This window comes from Elgaria multicarinata, chromosome 10 (assembly GCF_023053635.1).
Source record: "Elgaria multicarinata webbii isolate HBS135686 ecotype San Diego chromosome 10, rElgMul1.1.pri, whole genome shotgun sequence".
NCBI classification, from domain to species: Eukaryota; Metazoa; Chordata; class Lepidosauria; order Squamata; family Anguidae; genus Elgaria; species Elgaria multicarinata.
In genome coordinates, this window is record NC_086180.1 from 81,679,351 (window position 1) to 81,705,622 (window position 26,272).

The window sequence follows — 26,272 nt, forward strand, 5'->3', positions numbered from 1 at the left end:
ATGTTTCAAGATGGCGATCGGACCGGACCGCGGAAACCAGAGCGCTCCGAAAATGGGCGCTTCTCTTTGCCTTACTTCTAGGGGTCCGCGGTCCGCTTCTACTCCGCCTCTGGGCAAGGCGGAGCAGGCCAATTAGCTCCTGCTTCTGCGCTTCTAATCGGAGCGGAGCACATGCCTAGTAAAAAACCCTGATAAACTTGGGATTAGGATATCTGAAAGAGCACCTTCTCCCTTACCAACCTGTCCAGTCACTGAGGTTAATAAAGGACATACTCCTGGCAGTTCCACATGGCCTGATGGCCTGACTGGAATCCACCATGAGAAGAGCCTTTAGTGTGGTGCCCCCTTTACTTTGGAATTCCCTTCCCATGGAGGTCAGGCAGGCATCACACTGTACTGTTTGTGTTGCCTCCTGAAAACAGCTCTTTTCCAGGAAGCATTCTTTAACTGACCAGCCACGATTTTTATTGGCATTCTGTTTTAAAATGAAGAAATGTAAGATTTTTTACAATCTTTACTAATTTTTTTTATGTTCAATGGTCCAGAATCTATTTTAGATATGGAACAGTATATAAATATTGTAGATAGATAGATAGATAGATAGATAGATAGATAGATACTACTTAGCATTAGCTAGAACACCATCCAGATCTCCACCAGAAGCAATCCAGAACAAATGAATTATTGGAATCAACACCTAGATATTTAATATAGATTCCATGATGGATCAAAATTAGGCCTGCATCAAGGCAATGATATTATCACTAGGTACCAGGAGTACAGCTTGCAGCCCTTGGCTACTCCCAGGAGCCCTCTCACTTTTCCTCTGCAGAGAAAAGAACACTGTTTCCTGACTTCCAAGATCACTGTTTTCCCATTGCTAGTAGCAGTGGAGAAACATCCATGTCATTGGCAATCACTGGGAGATGGGAGAGACTTTTACCTCTACAAACACATAGAGTGTGTGTGAGAGAGAGAGCAATCCCTAGAGCTCAGTGGGCAGGGAGGGCAAACATGTGTTGAAGAGGGCAGAGTGTGTCTGTGGCCCCTGATCCCAAAGCCAACACCAGAATTGACCCTCAGGGCTGAAAAGGTTGTGCACACCTGTGGCAATTGCAGCAGAGCTCCACAGTTTGTATTAGCTACTGTTAGTGATTGGTAAGTAGTGCAGCCAGGAGATCTCCGTTGCGAAGATGAAGGCCCCAATAACATTTCCAATGGTTTCTATTTCCCCAGATGGACCGTTCACATGTTGTGATGTCAAGTTCCTGTGGAACTGTTATAGGTATTTCCACCCCACCTGTGCTGGAAGAAATTCTGGCCAATGAAATGAGCCATCTTCATTGTCAGGAAAGGGAGGAGTATTTGGCGAGTGCCGTAAGCAGGGATGGACAGAAGGTAGATCTCCAGGATTTGGACTTTGACTTCCGGAACCTGATGCCAGCAAGGGAAGTCCAAAAACATCTGGAGATCTATTTTCTGTCACCCTTGCCATAACTGCTCTGCTCTCTTGGAGAAACCAAATTATGTCCAAAAAAAGGAAGGGGGATGTTCTCCTTGATTGAGCTGGAGAAGGTGTACCCTCACAGTTTTCATACTAATGAAACATAAAGAGATTTCTCATAGAATGTGATTGTAGTTTGTAAGAACAGAAGGAGACAGCTGTTGTTTTAAATAATCACTTTGTGATTTGCAAGGGCAGACATGACTAGAAGTGCCACCTTCTTGTCTCATATCATCATCTCAAAGCAGCAATGGAAACTGATTCTCCTACAGTCTTCTACCAAAACCTGGAGCAGTTATGTTTTCTTCCACAAGAGAGAACATGGCCTATAACTCCTGCACAGACAATCACAGCCACATATGTAGGAATGTACCGCTCGGCTGAACAGGTAAACTAGTCTCAGGCTGCTGAGGCAATGCAATGTGTCTGCATATGGTTAGATTTCTGATTAAGGTTGCTCTACCCATTCTTCGTCGTCCCTTCATGAACCACCACTTTCACACAATCCACTCAGAAACAATTCCATGAAGCTTTGTTGTCCTTTGTGAATCAGCAAAAGGACCTTCTGTCTCTCACAGCTAACTCTGTAGGGAGGGGGCAGTTTACTTTGAGGAGACAAGATGAGGCCTTGCTATGTTTAATATCATGAAACACTGGGCCTGTCTCTCCCAAAGTCCCTTGAGAGCAGAGGTTTGGTCCTGGGGATCTCCCAAACCTTGCAATTGAGATGAAGGGCCAATAAATTCCTGTTTCTCACCTTATCTGGTCATTGCTTGAGAAGGCAAGCACTATAGGAGCTACCCTGTCTTGGGAGAGAGGTTGGCTGGCTGGCTTCTAGAGCAGTTGGGACATCCTCTTTTGGACTTCCAGAAGTCCTCTCTCAATACATCACCTGTGGAAGTCCAAATGGTTATTAGTCACAGCAGGAAAAACCTCAATGGGCAGTGAGGCATCAAAACAGTATGGAAGCTCCAAATAGAGATGTGGAAGCAAAGCAGAGTGTACGGGTGACGTTCTGACCTAACCCCTGTTAGTGGTGAGGAAGGATCAAGCTTGTGATGGGACATAGCAATATAAATTAGGGGTGTGCACGGACCCCCCGCTCCGCTTCACTTGCAGATCCGCCATTTTCCGGAGCGGGTCGCTCCGCTCCGCCCCCGCTCCGCCCACTTCCGCTCCGCTCCGCTCGGAGCTCCGGATCCGGAGCTCCGTTTTTTCCCCCCCATAGGGTTGCATTGAAAGCTAAAAAAGTAAACAACTTTTTTTCCGTTGAAGTTAGAAACCTCACGTTTGGCACCATGACACCTCATGGGCGTATACACACACACGCCAAGTTTCAAGGCAATCCCATCATCCCCTGATTTTTGGCGAATTTTTGAAAATCGGGCACCCCATTCACACCCCTTGGGATAGCTCCGTCAATTTGCATGTTAGAAACCTCAAACTCGGCACCAGGGCAGCTTATCCATGTGTCCACATGGACGCCCAGACTCAAGGCAGTCCCATCATCCCCTGATTTTTGGCGCGGCTCTACCCTCTAACGCACCACCCATAACCCTAATTCACACCCCTTTAGATAGCTCCGTCAATTTGCACGTTAGAAACCTCAAACTCAGCACCATGATAGCTTATCCACGTGTCCACATGCACGCCAAGTTTCAAGGCAATCCCATCATCCCCTGATTTTTGGCGAATTTTTGAAAATCGGGCACCCCATTCACACCCCTTGGGATAGCTCCGTCAATTTGCATGTTAGAAACCTCAAACTCGGCACCATGATAGCTTATCCATGTGTCCATATGCACGCCAAGTTGCAAGCAAATCCCATCATCCCCTGATTTTTGGCATGGCTTAACTCACCCCAAATTGTCCCATTCTACAACTACGTCAATTTGCATGTTTGAAACCTCAAAGTCGGCACCATGATAGCTTATCCACGTGTCCACATGGACGCCAAGTTTCAAGGCAATCCCATCATCCCCTGATTTTTGGGGAATTTATGAAAATCGGGCACCCCATTCACACCCCTTGGGATAGCTCCGTCAATTTGCATGTTAGAAACCTCAAACTCGGCACCATGATAGCTTATCCATGTGTCCACATGGACGCCCAGACTCAAGGCAATCCCATCATCCCCTGATTTTTGGCGCGGCTTAAACTTTTTAACTCACCCCAAATCAAGTCCCATTCTACAACTACGTCAATTTGCACGTTAGAAACCTATCCTTTGGTCCCATGACAGCTTACCCATGTGTCCCCATGGACACCAAGTTTCAAGGCAATCCCATCATCCCCTGATGTTAGGGGAACTTTTGAAATTCGGACACTACAGTATGTCAGGGATTTAAAGTTGCAATTGCAGACAGCTCAATGGGGCCAGTTCCAAGGCAATCCCAACATGCCACGAGATAACCCTAAATCTTCTTGCACATTTGAAAAAGGGATTATTGAACTTGATAAAGTCTAAGTGAGCGCAGGAAGGACTTCTCCCCTGAGTCAAAGCAAGACACATCCACCATCCCTGCAAGGCGGGAAGGGGAGAAGGGAGGGAAAGCAGGCAGGCAGGCAGGCAGGCAGCATGCATTGTAGTGCCGCAAGGATGGCTTGAGCACTAACGCATAGCAAACCAACCCGTAAGCGGGCGCAAGGAGCAAGTGAGGCAAAGATGGCTGGTTGTTTCTTTCTAAGCCAGCAGTTACGCCTTGAGGGGCACAGAGGAGGACGATTGGGAGCAAACCAGGCACCAGGCGGGCAGAGAGGCAGGCAGAGTAGGCGAGGAGTCAGTCCTGGCAGATGCCCCACCACAGCAGCACCCCGGGGGAGGCGGGCAGGCGGGCAGGCAGGCAGGCAGGCTGTGGGCATTTCTGGGGGCACAAGGAAGTGATGGCTGGTTTCTAAGCCAGCATTGCAGTTAGTCACGCATTGCAAACGCAAACCATCCCAGCGAGTCGGTCACCGAGGAGGACAGGCTAGCAGAGGGGCAGGCAGAGTGACATGTCATAGATCTAGTATTGGGGAGGAGTCAGTCCCGGCAGATGCCCCACCACAGTAGCACCCTGGGTGGGCATTGGAAAACGCCATCTTGTGGGTCAATACTTCCCCCACCCCATGTCCTGCAGGGTTGCCTGCCTAACCCTTGTGGGGATGGGAGATGGAGAGCTTAGAGTGGCAGTGCCAGCAGCAGCCTTTGGCTTTCCCCTGGAACCAGTCGCCTTGCCCGCCTCTTTCCCCAGCAAGATCGCCTGGTGCTGCCTATGAAGATGCATCTTCATGCTGCTGGTTCCATAATGCCCTGTCGATGAACCCCTGCTTAGACTGAGTTTGCAGTGGCGACAGACAGCAAAGCGGGGATCCGCTCCCAACTCAAAGTGGTCCCACACGATGCTTGTCTTTCGTTTCCGTGGTGACACCACCAATTGCCCGCCTGAGCTCTCTGGTGTTGCCACAGAAAGAGGGGTGTGGGATGAGACTGGGGAGAGAGCCTCGGCCTGCTGCTGCTCCTCCTCAGCCCCCACATCCTGGAGGCCCACCGCCTCCTCCTCCTCCCCCCCCTCCACTGTGCTGAGGACCTCGTCTAGGTCCATCAGCGGGCTCGTGGGCTGAAAGGAGAATGAAGGAGTTGGGGATACTCCTCCTCCTCTAATGGCACTGCTGCCACGTGCCTCTTGCAAACGGGCACTTTTCCCATTCCCACCCTCAAAAAGAGAACGCCGGGCACAAGTTGCAGAAGAGAGTGGCTCTGCCTGCTGCTTGTCCTGCTTCTGTTTTGGAGCAGTCAGCCAAGGAGTTGCCCGTTTGAGTTTCACAGGAGGAGAGGCAGCCTGCTGGCAGCCTGAGCCTTGCTGCTTTCAGCACGCCTGCTTCCTCTTTTCATGATGACTAATAAAATATTAATACTACTAATACTATGTATAAGGTACTACTAAGAATATGTATAAGAAGAATATAATATGTTTAAATGTAGGGAAATGGGACAAGAAGAATAAAATATTATACTACTACTAATATGTATGAGAATATACTAATATATATATACTACTAAGAATATCTAAAAGAATATAATAATATGTTTAAGAATATTACTAATAAATGTAGGGAAATGGGACAAGAAGTGTGTGTATGCTTTCCCCAAAATGCTCAATCTGTGGCTGCACAAAAGCAGCACACTCCGTCCAAGTTACACAGAGAAGAAAAAGAGAATCAAATTTTTTTGGTATATTTTGGTATATAGAAGATAGAAGGAAACACAATCAGGATTTAAGAGAGGGGAGGGGGGGAAAAGAACCAACCACTACTATAAGAAGAACAAAATATGAATACTACTAATAATATGTATGAGAATGTATACTAATAGACTACTAAGACTATGTAAAAGAATATAATAATAATATGTTTAAGAATAGGGAAATGGTGTGTGTATGCTTTCCCCAAAATGCTCAATCTGTGGCTGCACAAAAGCAGCACACTCCGTCCAAGTTACACAGAGAAGAAAAAGAGAATCAAATTTTTTTGGTATATTTTGGTATATAGAAGATAGAAGGAAACACAATCAGGATTTAAGAGAGGGGAGGGGGGAAAAGAACCAACCACTACTATAAGAAGAACAAAATATGAATACTACTAATATAATATGTATGAGAATATATACTAATAGACTATGTAAAAGAATATAATAAAATATGTTTAAGAATATAAATGTAGGGAAATGGGACAAAAAGTGTGTGTATGCTTTCAAAAGAAAGCTTTCACAAAAGCAGAACAGTCAGGCTTTAATACAGGGAAGGGGGGGGCAACCAACCCAACCAACCCAAACACACACTCCAAAATTCAAAAATAAAGTTTATATTAAATCAAAGTAAGGGGAAAACACAGGGCAAACTAAGCTATAAGTCAGAAAGAAGCAAACAAACACACACACGCGCCAAACTAAACCTATCCTAATCTATCTCCAAAGCAGGAGCACTAACTAAGTAAGTGTTCCCTCCACGAACGCCAACCCACAAAGAGACACAAAACAGAAAGTTCTCAGGGTGGGTCTGCCTTAGTCCCCCCTCCAACGCTGGGATTGGAGGAGGATGCTTTCTGAGGAGATCAATTCTCATCAGGATTGGGAGTTGAATGTGCCTGTCATCGCTTCCAAAAAAAAATAAAAAAAAATAAAAAAAACCCAAACCCCGATTTTTAACAAAATATTGCACGTGAACCACAGCACGCAGAAAGTTGAGAGTAGTCTCAAAATGACCCCCATCCACGACTCTCTGTGCACAAGAATTTTCAGAACGATAGCTTAACCCTTCCCCCAGTTATCCCCGATTCTTTTCCGCAATGCAATCCTATGGGCGAAAAGCCGAAACGCCGTTTGAGCCGCGCGGTTGACCCGATTTTCAAAAAAATATAGCACGCGACACGGACAACGCAGAGAGGTGAGAGTGGTCTCAAAATGACTCCCATCCACGACTCTCTGAGCACAAGAATTTCCAGAACGATAGCTTCAAAAACAACCTAGTTATGCGCGATTATTTGCCGCAATGCAATCCTATGGCGAAATGTTTTCAAGATGGCGACCGGAGCGCTCCGCCTGAACTCGGAGCTCCGAAAAATGGTCGCTTCTCTTCGCCTTGCTTCTAGGGGTCCACGGTCCGCTCCTACTCCGCCTCTGGGTAAGGCGGAGCAGGCCAATCCGCTACTGCTTCTACGCTCCTAATCGGAGCGGAGCACATCCCTAATATAAATGTTTGTGTGTGTGTGTGTGTGTGTGTGAGAGAGAGAGAGAGAGAGAGAGAGAGAGAGAGAGGTGGGGAGAGGGTGTTAACATCTGGAAAGGGCAACTTCCACTGAGGGAGGTTTCTCTTATCATGCAGATTAGTGTGAATTTCTAGCAGCCCCCCACCCCATTGTTAATCTTTTAAGACACAGCAGAATTGGGGTATTGAGTATGGACGTAAGCAAAGTGTGCCACTGTCAGATTGTGATCCAGGTTCCAGTAGTGCCGGGGTGGGCAACATGTGACCCTCTTGCTGTTTGGGCCTAAAACTAGTATTATAGTAGAGCCAGGGCTGGCAGGGACATGGTTCCAGTTTGATTAGTCAGGAAGCTGACATGATCTGTCACCGTTGTAAGGATCCTGTTTCCTCTGAGCTTAGCTGTGATCCTCACAGTAGCTGGGGTGGGGTGTGTGCGGCATGAATTCCCCCAGTAACTATAATATTTGTGAGCTATCTCTATTGGAATGCAAGGTACTTGGGCAATTAAGCCCCAAAGATTTATTTAAAAAAAACTGGTAGGGATGAAAATTGATAGAACTGTTTTGTTGAGATGGCTACATTTTTGGCCTCTCCTGGGGGTTTCGCTACGGGGTCATGCTGAGTGCCTGCACTTTTAAATTTACCTCTGCCTCACTGCCTATAGCTCCGCCCATCGCTAGCCAGAATAGACAATGGTAAAAAGTGATGTAGCCCAAAACATCTGAAGGACAACAAATTGCACTTGAGCAAATACATTTACTGGGTCACAACTCCAAATGTCGGAATCTTTTAATATCCTGAACACATGGGCCAGATCTACACGTCGTTGCGAAGGCACTTTTGTGCGCCTTTTTTAAAGACGTACCTAAAAGAAGCGCCTCTTTCTTTACTGTGTGTACTGTGAGGTAGGCAGCGCCGCCTGCGGAAGAATCTCTACCCCATTCAAAGACGCTGCTCTGCTCTGGCCACTTCCCCCTCGCATGTTCTTCCATTCGAATAATCCCCCCTCCCACCCGGTGGCTCTTCTGGCACGTCCCGGCGGCGGCGGCGGCGGCTCCTCCTGCAAAACTCTTTTCTCCCTCGGTGTGTTTGTATTTGCGTTTGTGTGCGCGCGGTGGATGAGTTCAGCTCCTGCCTCTCGCTCTCCCCCACGGTGTCATCTCCCCGGGACTCTCTTTGGTGTGTGCTCACACACGCGCATGCAAACGCAAATACAAACACACCGAGGGAGAAAAGAGTTTTGCAGGAGGAGCCGCCGCCGCCGCCGCCGGGACGTGCCAGAAGAGCCACCGGGTGGGAGGGGGGATTATTCGAATGGAAGAACATGCGAGGGGGAAGTGGCCAGAGCAGAGCAGCGTCTTTGAATGGGGTAGAGATTCTTCCGCAGGCGGCGCTGCCTACCTCACAGTACACACAGTAAAGAAAGAGGCGCTTCTTTTAGGTACGTCTTTAAAAAAGGAGCACGGAAGCGCCTTTGCAACGACGTGTAGATCTGGCCATGGTTTGCTTTTTACAGTCATTCATTTCTATTTTGCAAAATGTCCCCAAAAGATTTTAAAAATCAAACAAATAAATGACACATTATAACTACTAACCCACACACACACACGCACACGCACACGCACACACACACACTCCTAGTGTCCCAACGATTAATTGTAAACAGAGTATGTTTAACTGTTAGTATATTTCGGAAGGGCTTTTGAAAATGCCTTCACATCTGAAAATGACGGGGAAATGAGAATAATGCAAAATAGTTCCTAAAAAAAACCCCACCTGTGACGCTATTAGACAGGCTTCTACTTGTTTATAGCCAAGTTGAAAAATGGTGCTTACTTTAACGTGTATGCTTCCTTTGTCAGACTTTGGATTCTCCTCAGTAAATGCTTGTTGAACAGCCTACAGCCCTCAAGAGACTGGGGTTTGATTTTTCACTTGTCAGGTTAGAAAATGGCAACCGGAGTAATTAGTAGTGACTGAATTTCGACAAGCTAAAGGATTGTGCACTTTAAATAGCTCCAAATAAGAGAAATTTTGAATGAAAGCAGGGAGACAGGTAAGGAAACATTACCACAATATGAATACCAATAACAAGCTTTTCTGAGCCAGACCAGAAAAGAAAGTATTCACATTGTTTCAAAAATTGCCACAATTTTATTAACTGCATTGGGAGTCCTACTGAATTGGTTGCTCTATCTGGAGACAAGTTCCATAAGATGAAATAGGCCCGTGCCTGCAAAACCTGCTACAATAAACCATCTCACTAGTTCACATATTTACCAAACAAATTATCACCTTCATGCAGCAGGCGTGTATTTACTGCCTTCCCCTGCCCAAATATGCCACCTACATCGCGGCCTCTGGCCCTATTTGCCCACAGTGTTCTTTGATCCATTTGGCGGTGGTAACCCACATAAACGTGTTTGCACAAGCATCCCTGGCAGCAAGCAGATTTTTCATCATGGTTAGGGGAGCTTGAGGAGTTCTATTTTAGGCCTAATCTACACCTACAGCCCTTTTGCAACAGAGGAGGGAGAATTGCAAGGTTTCCCACTTCCGCAATCACTGTTCATGGGGCACACACAATATTCCTGTGGTCGACCTGAGATCACCACAGTAGCAGGTGAATATCATGTCGCACGGTAGGGATGACTTCGATATAATCCCTGAATAAATGGCTGGTGTAGACATGGCCGTTGTGAACTCTGATCTGACTAATGCCACAGCCTTAGATAACCACCAATTAGTCTCCAATGTGCTTGGGACCACATGGCTTGGGACCACAATACCTGATGGAACGCCTCTCCCGACATGAACCTACCCGTACACTGCGCTCAACATCTAAGGTCCTCCTCCGAGTGCCTACTCCAAGGGAAGCTCGGAGGATGGCAACAAGGGAGAGGGCCTTTTCAGTGGTGGCCCCCCGACTGTGGAATGATCTCCCCGATGAGGCTCGCCTGGCGCCAACATTGTTATCTTTTCGGCGCCAGGTCAAGACTTTTCTCTTCTCCCAGGCATTTTTAACAGCATTTTAACAGCATTTAACAACGTTAAGTTTGTTTTTAATGGACCCCACAATTGTTGTTTTTAAATGGATACTGTTGTTTTTATACTGTTTTTATGTGTGTGTGTGTGTGTGTGTGTGTGTGTGTTTAAATTGTATACTTTTAATGTTTACTATTTTTAAATGTTGTAAACCGCCCAGAGAGCTTCGGCTGTGGGGCGGTATATAAATGTAATTAAATAAATAAATAAATAAATAAATAAATAAATGTGCCTTTTCTGGGCATGGCTGTAGGGTGAGCGATGTTATCTTATCTCCAGACCTTCTTCGCTGAAGATGATAATTTGGATCCTTTCCTCAGTGGATGACCTACACTGGGAATTAAACAGGACTGTGTATCCCTGTTGGTTCTGCTAGATCGCTCAGTGGCATTTGTCATCATCCACCGTGGTATCCTTCTAGGGCGACTGGCCAGTATGGATCCTCTTCAGATGCCCTTCTGCATGTCCCACCATCAAGTGAGACTTGGGCCATTTCTACACCAGCCCGAAAATCCAGGCCGGTCACAGCCGAATCCCTGTGTGTCCAAATGACGCTCAGGGACTCTCAGGAGCAATGGGGATGAGCAAGGATTTTCCCAGGGATAAATAATCCCTGGGAAAACCCAATTCTTCCCATGGTCTCGGGATCATCCCGAGACCATGGGAGGTGTTTGGGCCCCCATCTCGGCTTCATCCCGCCTACTTGTAAGTAAATGTGAGGAGGTGGGAAACTGGCATGGGGCATGGAGCTGTTCAGGTGCTCCATGCCCAAAAAATTTACCTTTTAGTTGGAGTTAAAACAAAACAAAACATGGCGGGCACAACATCCCTCCTTCCTCCTGGGATGTCATGCACACATCTAGATAAAGGGGAGAATCTCGCAAGCACAATATCACAAGATCCTCCCCCCTCCCTCCCTCAACACTCATATGGTGTAGAAAGGACCTAAGTTGGTGAGAATTGGAGGTAAGGGCTTCTTTGTGCAACCCTCAACGATGGGATGTTACATTGGCCCTGTCGTTGTTCAGTTCTAGGCAGGCTATACCGCAGTATTTGGAGATATATACATATTCTGAGAGAAAATAAATTTAAACTGTGTATTTTGAGAGAAAATGGGTTTATAAATATATATTTAAATGAGTGTTTAGATGTTTGAATTTATATATAAAGAAATTATAAAGCAGAATAATGTGGAAACAGGTTGGAACATAATTATGAGTGAACACATGTGAAAGTGACGCAGACTGGAAATAGTCTGGTTCATCCCTCCCTAATCATGATGTCATTGACAAAACACATCACAACTAATAAGATTAAACAGCACAGCAACGTGGGGAAATGAAACCAAGGGCTGTGTGGGCAACGAAGAAAAATGATGCAGAGAAGCAAAGCCTCAAAAGAAGGAACATGTGTTCATACAATCAATGTTGAAAATGACTGAAAACAGGGGTGTTTTCTCAACAAGTCTGAAAATGAACACAAAATGAAGTCACTAGATTGAGCTCAGTTCTGTACTCTACTTCTTATATGTCTTGTGATGGGCTTGCACTGACCAGTGAAGACAGATACCTGAGCCTTTACTAGGATCAGATTTTGAAACCTGATTTTTATTTAAATACTCTGCGGATGTGCAGTTTCACGTTTTAAACTCACTGAAATCATGACATCATTGTGACTAAGAGATTAGTTCTGATTTGGAATAAGTATCATTATCTTGTAGAAAGGGATAATATATTTTAAAGGGAAGTGGGTATCTGTAACCATGTACATGCTCTGCTAGACAGCCCTGAATCTCTCTCTCACTCTCTCTCTCTCTCTCTCTCTCTCTCTCTCTCTCTCTCTCTCTCTGGGCTCATCTTCACCAAGCAGGATATTCCTCTATGAAATCGGTATGAAAGCGGTATATGGTAGGTGTCAACAGTTGTCAGTGCACTTCAATAGCGTATAAAGCAGTAGTGTGGCTCCTGCCTTTTATATACCGCTTTCATACCACTTTTATAGTGGAATATCCTGCTTGGTGAAGATGAACCCAATCTCTTTTAGAAAAAATAAGATGAAAGAAAGGATGTTGTAGTGGCCAGTGTCAGCCTCAGTGGGTCTCATTCCCTGCATGCTCATGCTGGCCATAGGCTGAAGCCTGCTGGCTGCTGTCCCCACCATCTGCCATTCTCAGTGGTTCAGTTTTGGTTGGACCTCAGGGCTTACATCTAGGGCCCACAGTGGGGGCTGCGGGCCCTGGACCTCAGCCCCAAGATCCAGCCCTAGCTGCACCACTAAGCATCTCTACACTCTCATGAGCAGTGCATATTAATGGTATCTGATCCGAAATGCTTAAAATGAGGACAACCCTTCCTGCAAAAATACCATCAGCCACTTAAAAACTTTTGAAATTTGGATACACCAATCATCTGTGCAAAATGTCAAATTAAGCCCACTGTAGCATTTTAAGAATCAATTCAGCTAAAAATTAATCTGGCTTCTGCATGGAGCAAGCTCTGAAAAATTGATTTCCATGGTCTTGCACAGATTTGATGTCAGACACAATTTTTGCTAACTGGGCTCCTGAGACAGCGCAGCCTGTAAAAGAATCAAGGACCAGATTCCTCCCCCACCCCCCACCCCCTCCCAACTACCCCACCCACACAATGAGCTGCATACCAGCATTATCAGGTTCTATTTTAATTAATATTTACTCTGCAGAAATTGAAAACAGACCACAGGAAGGAAAAAGGCCAAGCTGATTACAACATGTAACTGCTTGTCTTACACTCCTAACTTTGCTGAGGAGGCAGGGGAATTCAGCAAGAATGTGGTGGTGATCCCAAGGGAGTAGGTGGAGAATTCTACACTCTTTGCAACTAAGAGTCAGGCCAGACACAGACACAAGAAAAAGGGAAAAGACATTCCCCAAACAAGCTGTTGGAGGTGTATGCTTACTATACTGGGGCCGTAGCTAGACCTAAGGTTTATCCCAGGATCATCCCAGGTTCGTCCCTGCCTGAACACTGGATGCCCTGTGTGGCACTCAGATGAACAGGTTTGACCCCAGGACAATCCTGGGATAAACCTTAGGTCTAGCTATGGCCTGAGACATGGAAACTTCCTTGATTATTTCACCTCTGGAGAGAATTTGCAGTTTGTGCAGAGTAAATACAAAGACCTCATTCTCATTCATTTGCTTTTTCCTGCCTATGTTCTCAGACCTTCAATCACCACAGTCCCCATGAAGGTCTCGCTGCTCTCTGCCACCGGGGGGGGGGGGGGGGGGAGGGGGGAAGAGATCTGTTTCAGTTTGTTTTCAGAATGTATCCATTGTCTTCAAGGTGCCACCAAAACCCACAGTACTTTTGGTGCGGCATGATGGTGACTAATCTGTATGAAAGGAGGCAGCACGGGCCTCATTCTGGCCCTCTTTGGGTGTTCAGCCTGAATGAGTGTGGAGAGGGGCAGGGGCAGGGTACTGAACCTGCCCCCCAATGTCCCCACATGTGCCGGTCCTACCCCTCTGCTCTTGAACTTCATGCATTCACCCTAAAGGTCTAAATTCCAAATTGGAATTCTTCTATGTAAGTTCTATGTAAGTTCAGATAACCCTTCGGATTTATTTATTTATTTATTATTTACTGAATTTATATCCCACCTCCCACCTCCGCTGCCACCCCTTTCAAACCATCATGATGAATGTATGAAGATCTGTAGATCAGATTTTTTTCTCCCTCTCTCAAAATACTAGAACTCAGGGTCATCCCATGAAGTTGATTGGTGGGAGATGCAGGACAAATAAAAGGAAGTACTTCTTCACAGAGTGCAGAGTTAAGTTATGGAACTCAGTACCACAAGATGTAGTGATGGCCACCAATTTGGATGGCTTTAAAAGGGGGTTGGAAAAATTCCTGGAGGAGAAGGCTATCCATGGCTACTAGCCCTGATGGTTGTGTGCTATCTCCAGTTAGCCTGTGTGCATCAGCTGCTGGGGAACATGGGTGAGAGGGTGCTGTTGCACCATGTCCCGCTTGTTCATCCCTAGCTGATGGCTGGTTGGCCACTGTGTGAATAGTGTGCTGGACTAGATGGACCCTTGGTCTGATCCAGCATCAGGGCACTTCTTAGGTTCTTATGCAGTCGATGGTACAGTGCAGTGTGTGCGTGGATACTGGGAGTACAGTGAGCATGTGCCTCCCCAGCCACCTAGACACTTTGGGTCTGAGGTGTTCAGGCTAAATAGCCTGAATAGGGCTAGTGAGATGGCCCCAGTCCATGTGAGCAAGTCCTATCTAACATTATAGAATAGGGGGAAATTAATTAAGAGAGTGTTTCCAGTGGCAGTCCTGTGGAATACGTAAAGACTCTGGCCTTTAGGGTGTCACACTCTTGTAGAGACTCCCCCCCCAACCTTTCCCAATATTTGAAAATGGGGTGACACAACAAAGCAAATAAGTCTAAAGTATGTACAGCACACTGACTAAAGGATATACACCACACAATGTATGGAATTCTCTTCCACAACCTCCAGTGGTGGTCGCTAGCTGGAATAGGCTTAGAAAAGGATTAGAGAAAGCCAGTGGGCGAAAGAAGACTTCTCACCAGCTATTAGCTTTGACAGTTAATTGGACCCGTCATGTCCAATAAACAGCTGCTGGAGACAAACAAATGAAGAAGACCATCAACTTCATGTCATGCTTGTGAGCTTCCCAAAAGTATCTGGAAGGTCACTGTTAGAATGCAGGACAAGATGGTCTCTTGGTCTGATCCAGGCCTTAGCTAGACCTAAGGTTTATCCCAGGATTGTCCCGGGGTCATCCCTGTTCATGTAAATGACACACACGGGATCCCGGGAGCAGGCAGGGACGACCCCGGAATAAACCTTAGGTCTAGCTAAGGCCCCAGAAAGTAGTTCTTATATTCTTGCAACACTTGCTGTTAGCATTATGGCACAGTTCCAGGAGACAATATTTTAAAAAGCAGTAAAACTAAACATTGGTATGTGTGAATGGGTGGTGGTGGTATGTGTAAATGGTATGTGTGAATGGGTGGTGGTGGTTGGGGTGTGTGTATGTTTAGCAAACTGTAGCTTGACCCTTGGTAACTAGATCCACAGAACCAGCTACTCCTGTCAAATTGTGTATACCTAGCAATGCTCATTATTAAAAAAGTACAGTACCAAGGAACTCATTAAACTGTGAAATTACAGCTGCAGCTACAAGTGAAAATTTAATATAAAGATAGTCACAAAGGTGAGATCAGCACCAGCAGGTAACCTACTCTAAGAAGTTCTTCTTTTTCCAAGAGGAATTGGGGTTGGTAAAGAAAAAGAATCAGTATGTATTTCTGCAGTGAATAGAATTCTCATAGTTCATCATTTTAAATAACCTGTCAGACTTGCCATTAAGAAGTTGAGTGCTTCTGATTGCTTTCTGTTATATTCCCAATTAGGAGCACAGGAAAAGCCTACATATTCGTCATGCCTCTAAAACAACTCTGGGTAAAGTTGCCTGCCACCTCTCTAAAGGCATGAGAACAAAGCTGCTGGCAACCCCATGTCAAATTTCTCCTCCCTTTCTGTAGCAATGCTTCATTCAATTAACACATGTCCTCCTGACATCACTCCAGTGTGCATTTTTCCAGCCCACATCAATGGCAGCCAATGACGTGGAGCAGGAGAAGAGAAACACCTATCATAATGATGTCAGGACATGGTGTTAAGTAGCTCATTGGTAGAGCCCATGTGTTGTATACAGATGGTACCTCTTGCAAACCCTAGAGAGTCACCGCCAGTCAGTGTAGACCCACCATCCTGAGCTTTGTAGACCTTGTAGAGGACAGTGTCCTAATTAGAAAAGATGGAGGGATACTTGACACAAAATGGTCATTTTTGACAGAAGCCCCATGTTTTTTGGACCATCACATGTCACTTTAAAACTGTTCTGCGCTTCAGTCTTCTGTTGATCAATGCTAGCTATGATTTGATCTGAGAGCAAAGGTAAATGCTTCCAGGCTAAATTACAGTTCAGAAAAGGTGAAAACTCAGAGAGGTGAATGATCTTCAAGCATTACATGCTCCTCAATGACCAAATTACTCGGTCTAGAGTAGTTCCATAGACTTAGCTGGAAATGGCCGATCTATAGATTTATCCACTGAAATGGGTAAATAAGGAAGCATAATCTGGGTAAATAAGGAAGCACAAACACAAGTTTGTGCCATCGTCTCCAATTAGCCATTCAAGGAAGACGCAGCTTTTAAAGTACATTCATTCCACAAGATGCTTTTCAGCTTTGGAGTGATGGCGATGCAGGTGAAAGGAATTTTGCTCAGGTTTTCTGTACATCTCCTTGAGCCTCCCTGTGCTTCATGTCATACCGGAGTAAACATCATCCAAATAATTTATTTGCTAGCTTGTGTAATTCAAATGATAACATTCTACATTTTTTTTGCCAAGTTTGACATTCTGATCTGCATAACACACACACACACACACATGCGTATATATATATATATATATATATATATATATATATATATATATTTATTTGCCCACATTAACTAGAAGTTGTTAGCTACCTAGTGAAGTTTCTCCTGCTTTTGCCATTCCATTTGTATTAAATATTTAAGCTTCTCCTTCGAGAGTTCCACATTTTAATGAGTGCCTCACTATTTTTTTTTCACCTACACCTACTGCTCTGTACTGTGCATACAGTCTGAATGGAAGTGGTTGGGGTTAGTGTTTCACTTAACACACGTCAAAATAATACTGGGACCAGATAGGCTGCATTAAAATAAAAGTCCTGAAGTCTAATTATGTGTCCTGGTAGGAGTACGCAAACAAAGGGGAGAGAGAGAGAGAGAGAGATACAGAAAACATAAGCACAGAATAATGCAGTGAAAAATTCTGCTCAGCTTCTTTTTGAAGTCATTTAAGCATAATTACTTTTAACTAGATAGTCATCTAAAATAGTTATCTGCAAGGGGAAAGAAATGGGTACAAGGCACTGTAGATCCCCCTTAAATGTCTTCCAATATTGTGTGACAAAGAACTATTGGTATAATCATTCTCATTTTGGATGGTACAGACAAAGTACAATGTTCAGAGAGCAAATGAATAGGACTCTCCCTTTGCTTCAACATTCTTTAAATCAGGTGGGCTGATTTCAGCCTTGCCTTGTCTGCCAATGCATTTTAAACACATACAACAAGAGAACATACTACAATTGCTAAAGCTGTAATTCTAGCCACACTTACCTGGGAATAAACCCCATTGAACTGTTGTTTTTATACTGTTTTTATGTTTTTGATGGTTTTTAAATTTTGTATACTTTTAATGTTTACCATTTTTAATTGTTGTAAACCGCCCAGAGAGCTTTGGCTGTGGGGCGGTATATAAATGTAATAAATAAATAAATAAATGGGACTTAATTCTGAGTAGACATGCATAGGGTTGTACAGTTAAAGGTTCAGGCATAACTAATCCATTTAAAGTGATCCAGTTTAGGATGATGCATCTAAGAATATTAGAATTTTGTTGGATCAGAGCAAAGTCAACCCTAGTCCAGTATTCTTTGCAATAATCGCAGCAATCTTCAATCATTAGGTATTCAAACAAAATTTGCCGATGGACCGTACACTTGGGCCTAATCTACACCAAGCAGGATATTGCACTATGAAAGCAGTATGAAAGTGGTATATAAAAAGCAGGAGCTACACTACTGCTTTATACTGGTATTGAAGTGAACTGACAACTGTTGGGGCCCATGACACATACCATATACTGCTTTCAAACCACTTTCATCGTGGTATATCCTGTTTGGTATAGATTAGGCCCTGGCTAATTAGACCACATCTGCTCTAAATGAAGAGAAAACTTTAATTCAAACATTTGAAGATTTATTTATTTTTAAAGAATAACATCCAATTGTGATCGATTTCAAGTTTTCAAACATCAAAGATCTGGTTCATGTGTCCTGGCAACCCAGAGTTGCTGTTTATTAAGCTCCGGGTTACCGTGAATGAGCCAGTGTGCTAGCCCACGTGGATTGTTTGCTCCTGCCAGTGGGAGTGGCTAAACAACCCAGATACACTCCATTACTGGGTTGTTTGGTTGTTCCAAACCTGGAACTCTGGCTTGTCTGGCTTTTAGGAAAACCTTGGGTTGCCATGATGTACAAACCAGGCCATTGTTTTGCAAATTCCGGAATGAAATTTTGGAATGGAAATGAAATACCACCACCAGTAGATCCCTGGCTCAGCCCAGTTGTGGCATGAAAATACACTATTATGTTTTGCTTTGGACAAATTAATTATATCAGCTATTAACATAATTATAGTACTGATGGAAATCAAGAGTTCTTGATTATATAAATGCTTCCTGTCAAAGATGTTCCTGTATCTGCATCAACTGGATTTGGCATTCTCCAGGATCCTCCTTTTCATGCAGGAATTATTGGCAGGAATTAAACCCAGAAATAAATGCCATAGTGGTTAGTCATGGAACTATTCCTTGCAGATTTTAATTTCACAGCAGTTTGACTATGAATAAATGTAGCCACATATAAGGAGACAAAGAAGGATATGTTTACCTATTGATGACTATAAGTCTCTTCCACTACCTCCGACCAATGTATCACATCAAAGCTCAAAAGTAACAACAGTAACAACAACAACAACAACCAGTTAAACTAATCTTGGGCAACAGCTGCAATTAGGGCTGTTTCATGAATCAAAAATAGGATTGCCACAAATTTCCATAGTTTTGCTCCCAAAATCTAACCCACATATTTATTATTGCTGTAGACAAGTGTCCCAAACAGGCAGCAGATATGAAAATATTAAAGTCTAATCTGAATGCCCCCTCCAATAATACATCTGGAAATGTTACACATCTTAATGGACACCTTCCTGCTTTTCCACCTACACTCATGGTGCTGTACTGCATATATTGTCACATACTTTAAAAGAAAGTAATTGGGGTGAGGGCTTTTCTTACTGCACACTAGTATATACATTTGGGCAGGCAAAGTTAAAATAATAGTACTTAAGTATAATTATATGCCATGGTATTGCACTAAAAGAAAGAGAGGAAACAGTTTCACAATACCAATGCTATGTACTCAGTGCACAACAATTATTCCAGTCTGTAATGTATACTGTTCACTGCCATTGAATGGGGAATATGATGCACCAGTTGAAGAATATGAGTGTAGTGATATATTGATTTAAAAATGGTGAAGACTGCATTTCAGGAAAAGTATGGTGCCTTGTCCTACACCGGTTTTTCCTTTCCCAATGTTAAACAGTTGTTTGATTCCTTGTTCTTTCAGAACTTGATGAGCAATTAACCAAATGCACATGTGATGTAGGTACTGCTTCTCAACAGAGATGAAAAGTTGTAATTTGCAAATAAATAAATAAATGTGGACCTGCTTTGAGAAAACTGGATGTCCACAGTTGCAGAAGAATGCCTGGAGCATACACTCCAGCATGTAGGAAGGCATAAATTAAAATAAAGAGTCAGGCTTTACACATCCCTAACCAAGGACAGTCTATGATGCATCATTTGACTATTTTGAATTCTAAGAAATAACCATTGCACTTATGTAACTTATTTTGTTAGTAATAATGAGCATAATAAATATGCTATTATAAAATATAATCTAAAAGTGTAAAAAGATAAAGATATAACAGGAGAAAAATCAGAAAATCAACCTCAATTTGCTTAAAAACAACATTAGCAGGAATAATAATTTGCTAATGTTGGTTTAGAAGATATCCTTTGCTTTTCCTTGTCCTAAACAAGTTTGTCCTTGAGATTTCTGATGGAAGACATTCATAAATTCACCCTTTCCTCTAGACAGAGGGAAACATTAATTAAATAGGATACTATTTGGACTAATAAAAAGTATTCATAAAACTGCAATAAACTCTCTACCATACAAAAATATACGTCAGTAAGCTAAATAGTTAAATGCTTCTGAGATCTCCCTGGTTTTGTTCTGAAGCTTTTCTGTTGCTCCAGCATAAGTAGATAGGTATTGTAACAGAGATAGCTCTAAGCAGTGTGAGCTATGGGTTTTTTTTAATATTTATTTTACCTTGCTTCAGATTTCTGCTTTGGTTTTGAAGGTCAGACAGTTAACTTCCAAATAACATTTCAATAAACAATAGCACAAAAAGGGAGAAAGCTTTTTCCTACGGCTTTGTAATGTCACACTGCACATTTCTTTCACTTCTCAGCTTGTATAACTTGACTGTTGATTGGATGCACAACATTATTATTATTTATTTATTTATTTATTTATTTATATAGCACCATCAGTGTACATGGTGCTGTACAGAGTAAAACAATAAAATAGCAAAACCCTGCCACATAGGCTTACATTCTAATAAAATCATAATAAAACAATAAGAAGGGGAAGAGAATGCACTAACAGTATACAAGTCAGATCAAAATCAAGTTTTAAAAGCTTTAGAAAAAAGAAAAGGTTTTAGCTGAGCTTTAAAAACTGCGATTGAACTTGTAGTTCACAAATGTCCTGGAAGAGCGTTCCAGGTGTAAGGGGCAGCGGAAGAAAATGGACAAAGCCGAGCAAGGGAAGTAGAGACCCTTGGGCAGGCGAGAAACATGGCATCAGAGGAGCGAAGAGCACGAGCAGGGCAATAGTGTGAGATGAGAGAGGAAAGATAGGAAGGAGCTAGACAGAGAAAAGCTTTGTAGGTTAACAGGAGAAGTTTATATTGGATTCTGAGGTGAATTGGAAGCCAATGAAGAGATTTCAGAAGTGGAGTAACATGGTCAGAGCGGCGAGCCAAGAAGATGGTCTTAGCAGCAGAGTGGTGAACAGAAACCAACAAACTGATGTGAGAAGTAGGAAGGCCAGTGAGAAGAAGGTTGCAGTAGTCCAACCGAGAAATAACCAATGCATGAACAAGAGTCTTGGCAGAAGAGACAGACAAAAACGATCGAATCCTGGCAATATTATACAGGAAAAAATGACAGAATTTAGCTACTGCCTTAATATGAGGAATAAAGGAGAGCGAGGAATCAAAGAAGCGGACTTAATGAAGGGATGCTTTCCTTCTTTACAAACCAAAGGACATAGGAACCAATCAACTAGGGCGGTAGTGGGCTCTCCCACACTAGAGGAATTCAAGAGGAAGCTGGACAACCATCTTTAGGGTGGATTCCTGCATTGAGTAGGCGGTTGGACTCGATGGCCTTATAGGCCCTTTCCAACTCTACTATTCTGTGATGTGATCTAGGATAGGCATGTCTGACCCCAAGCAATAGCCAGCAGAGAGCACTGCCTGGCAATGAAGAATTATTTCAGCAGTACTGGGCTGCTCCCAGAAAACCTTCAAATGGGGACCAAAACAGCCAACTAATCACAAAAACATGGGCAATATGGTCTGACGAGTTGGAAATGTGTCCCCACCTCCCATAATTTCCCCAGTGACAACCCCTGTATTCATTTTTGAAATTCTGGACAGAGAGGCAATCTAATATGGCTCAATTCACAAGGGAAAGGAGAGTTTCTACTACGTGTGCACCTACGGCATGTCTAGATGGGGCGATATCCCGGGGATCACCCCAGGATCACCCCTGTGCATCCACATGATCCCAGAATCAGGGAGGGATGATCTCTCCCTTTCCCTGGGATGTGGCCCTACACTTTAATCTGGGTTCTTCCCGCAGTCCCAGGGTGATCACGAGACTGTGGGAGGTGTGGCCTGGCATCCCGTTTTTGTCCCGGCTCCTCGCAAGTAACTGCGAGGAGCTCCATGCCATTGGGGGTGGGGTGGGGGGAGCGTGAGGGTTGTGTTTTTGTTTTGTTTTTAAAATACCTTTTGTGCCGGAGTGCTCCTGTGCTCAGTTTCGATTAAAAAAATGGCGGGCACGACATCCTCTTCCTACCGGGATGTCGCGTGCCACGTGTAGACTGAGGGGGAGGATCTCGCGATCACCATATCGCGAGATCCTCCCCCCTCCGCAGGTAGGTCTAGACATGCCCCTAGTCTCAAACACTGCTTCTACGTGGCAATGTTTGTACACAGCACAATAGTGTGCCTCTTTCTCTACGCGATTGATGTGTTTTCAGATATGCAAGTGCCTTACAGGACTGTGTGGTTATCATTCCACTGTAATATTCCACTGTAATAAGAGAAGGAGCAACATGCTGTGCAGAAAATTTCATTGGCATTTTTTTTAACCATTCTCATTCAATTTGATAGAAAATCAATTGCATAGCTCTTACCTAATGGTTGGATCGGTGTCGCCCTGTGGTAGAATACCGTAGTATGTGTGAAATAAGAACATAGCAAGAGCTGTGCTGGATCATACCAAAGGCTTATCTACTCCAACATGTTGTTCTCAACCCTGACCAACCGGATGCCTATGGGAAGCCCAGAAGTAGGTCTGAGGGCAATAGCGCTCTCATGCTGACGTTCTCCAGCAAGTGGTATTTGGAGGCATGTTGCTTCTGATAATGCAGGTAATCCTTGCTCATCATGTCTAGTAGGTTTTGATAGCCTTGCCCCTGAATAATTTGTCTAGTGCCCCGTTAAAGCCATCCAAGATGGTTAGAATCACTACATCTTGTGGCAATTAATTCCATAGGTTAATTACATCCTGTATGAAGTGCTTTATCTGCCTTGAATCTCATTGGCATCATTGGATGACTCCATTTAAATATTATTACAGAAGGAGAAACCCCTCCGTTCGCCACTTTCTCAACATCATGCATAATTTTATACACGTTTGTCATGTCCCCTGTAGCCCACTTTTTTTTCTAATCTAAAAAGCCCCCAAACATTTTACCCTTTCCTCTCTTGATCATTTTTATGGCCCTTTCCTGTGCCTTTTCCAGCTCTACAGTATCCTTTTTGATGGAGAGTGACCAGAATGGTACACCGTATCTCAGGTGTGGCCTCACCTTGGACTAGAACAAAGGCATTATGAATGATACTGGCAATCTTATTTTTGATTCCTTTCCTAATGGAATTTACATGGAATTTACCATTGTTGGTTTTTACAGCAGCCTCACACTGTCAATGTTTTCATCGCGTTTTCTACCACAACCCTTTCCTGGTCTGTCATGGCCAGCTAAGACCATGAGTTACATTGTTTTGCCCCAATGTGGAACCAATCAGTAGGGGAGCATCTACTCACATGGGAAAGAGGGCAGGGAAGAGCTTCATAAGAAATCCAGGCTCAGTTCAGGGGTAACTTAATCTAGAATTCAATACTAGACACTAGAGTCCTGCATACATTGAGTGGGAGCATCAGCAAAGAGAAATCGCTTTCCCCTATGCAGATATTCCAGTATCCCCAAGCAGCCCTGACTCACATTTTTAGAATGATAGTATGCAATCCCCCAGGCCATATTAAGCAAGCCATGTTGGCAATCATGTTTGTGCAACAGCCACATCCAAGGAATCTGTACTACTGGCACAGTTGCACACAAAATGTAGCAAGAACCACTCGTTAACTCATTTATAAACAGGAAGCATGTACACAGTCAAGACAACATGATCCTTTGCATATGTAGAGAACCAGTGGAGGGGAAAGGGGGCTGGGTGGTTGTATTTTATTTTGGTCTGTTCTGCTGCAGTCTTTCACCATTCGTCATCTCCTGCTGGGTTCTGATACAGAGATGATCACTGGCTTTAGGCCACAATGCAGCAACGTTTGACAACCAAGAAACAATGAAAAATAGAAATTCTCAGCTGAAAAGCAAACGTATCAGAATAATACAAAACACCAAACCAAACAAAAATTAAATTATTGTTTTCCATGATGGTATGAAGTTCACATTTCTATCCCACAGCAAATCAATAGCTTTCCTTGTGTGCTTATTAAAATATTGAGTCTAGAGAAAAAGAAAAGGAAAGAAGACATTGTACAGACTGAAGAGATCAAATAAGTAAAAGATGTCTACTTTGTACATGTGAAATTAGAGCTAGATGAGTTCTCCAAGCTAACCTTGGATGAACTCAGCAATGATCCAAGCTCTTTCGGAGGCAGGGAGTAGAAGAAAGAATTCACATAACGCTATTGAGCAAATCTGGGACTCTTCCTCATCTCTGCCAGCCCTCCCTGTCCCCTAAAAGCTCTTGATGCCAGCCTTCCACTCCAATACTCCATCCCCAACACTCCAATACTCCACTCCAATACTCCATCCCTGGCTAATGAGGCCACTCCCTGAAATGAGGATATGGTCCTACAAGGTCAGAGGAAAAGACTAAAATGGTTGGGCACCTACTGACTTGAGCTGCTGAGCCAACCCCAAGCTTCTGTTCTTTGAATGCCCGGGAAGGTCTAGAGTGTAAGAGAGTTGTACCCCACTGCCTCTTCTAGGCAAACCTTCCATTGATCAATAAGAAATCATCTCAGAAGGAACCAACTGCATGCATGAGAAGTGATCCAGGGGCATGATGTGCCCAGGAAGTAGGAGATCACTACAGAGACCCAGGGCCTCTGGGTCAAGTTCACATTTCCCATTGGGATGGATACCAGGAAGGAGCAAAATAAGAAGTATTTCCTCGCTTCATTAAAGCCCTGATTGTGTGTGTGTGTGTGTGTGCGTGTGTTGCGGAGCTATGGGAGGGAATGGAGGAGAGGGAGCGTGTGTCACAACTGGAAGGGAAGGTCAGAGAGAGAGAGAGAGAGAGAGAGAGAGAGAGAGATTGCAAACATAGATGTATAGAAAGAGAGCCCAACAGGACATAGAAAGATGCAGCTAGCCCTGGTCATAAATCTGAATTTCCAATGCACCTATGCCCACTCTCACCTCAAGCCAATTTACATATCTAGTAGCCAACATGCCTCACCCTAAGGCAGCCTTCTAGAACCTGGTACCCTCCAGATGTTATGGATCATAACTCCTAGCATTCCTGACCATTGCCCATGCTGGTTGGTACTGATGGGAACTGAAGTCCAAAATGTCTGGAACAAAGCCCCCCCCCCCCCACTAAATAGGCCTGAAGCACAATGTCTGTAATTCTTGTGAAAATACAGTAGAAATGAGCAACAACTAGTGAGGTATTCTATATACATGTCTACATTGAAACTACATTTTGCTAGTAATAAATAATAACCTATTTATGAAAACTTTCACAACATTGGGTATAGCCCTTTGAACTAAATATTGTTAAAGATATCTCTGGAATAGTTGAGAACCTGATAGAAATGGGCAGCTCTCATTTATGGAAGATGAAATTCTTCTTCATGCATTTATTCTGCACGATGACAGCAATTTATATTTGAACTTATCTAAACAGATTAAACTGTAACAAATATTATGTAAAATTGATGCAACTTTTTCAAATGTGCAAAAATAAATGTAAAAGAATAATATTCCTTTAGTGTAAGGGTTTCAGTGCCAAAGCTGTTACTCTATTAACATATGATTAAAAACAGATCTTTGATATTTTCCCACGCAACAATGTAAATGTTTTAAAGTTCAGATCTATTTTTATCATGTTATAATACCACTGCTAATTATTGCCCCCAAACTGCCAGCAATGTTGATGCAGAATCTTTCACAACTGAGAGTGTAAAATGGTTGCATACAGAGCGCAGGGGGAGGGGGGGGGGATAAAGAAGAATGATTTTACACCATGTAACAAAGGAAGGGCACCTTTAAAATGTGTAAATCCCAGAAGGCCCTCGATGTAAGACTTGCTACAGAATGCAGCACATAGCTAAATTTGAATGACTAATCAGTAATGATAACAGCATATGAAATTACATGTGTTCTGCTGTTTGACATGATAATACTAGCACAGAATATTCATCTACAATTAATATTCACATGATATGAAAAAGTAACATTTACAATAACTCTCTCGCATGCTCGCTCTCAGCATTAGTCCTTTGGGATGCCTAATTATGGGAGAGGGGGACTTGCTTCCCAGAGAGTTAATTAATATTTAGGGTCTTTAATCAAAAGGAGAATGTATGCCTGCAAGATCATTTTCTTCAGCTGTGGT

The 26,272-nt window shown here is 43.6% G+C and overlaps 1 protein-coding gene across 2 annotated transcripts in view; it reads right to left on the minus strand.

Moving 5' to 3' along the window:
* PCDH7 (protocadherin 7) overlaps positions 1–26,272 on the minus strand; it is a 461,646-nt gene that overhangs the window by 99,073 nt on the left and 336,301 nt on the right. The window lies entirely within an intron of this gene.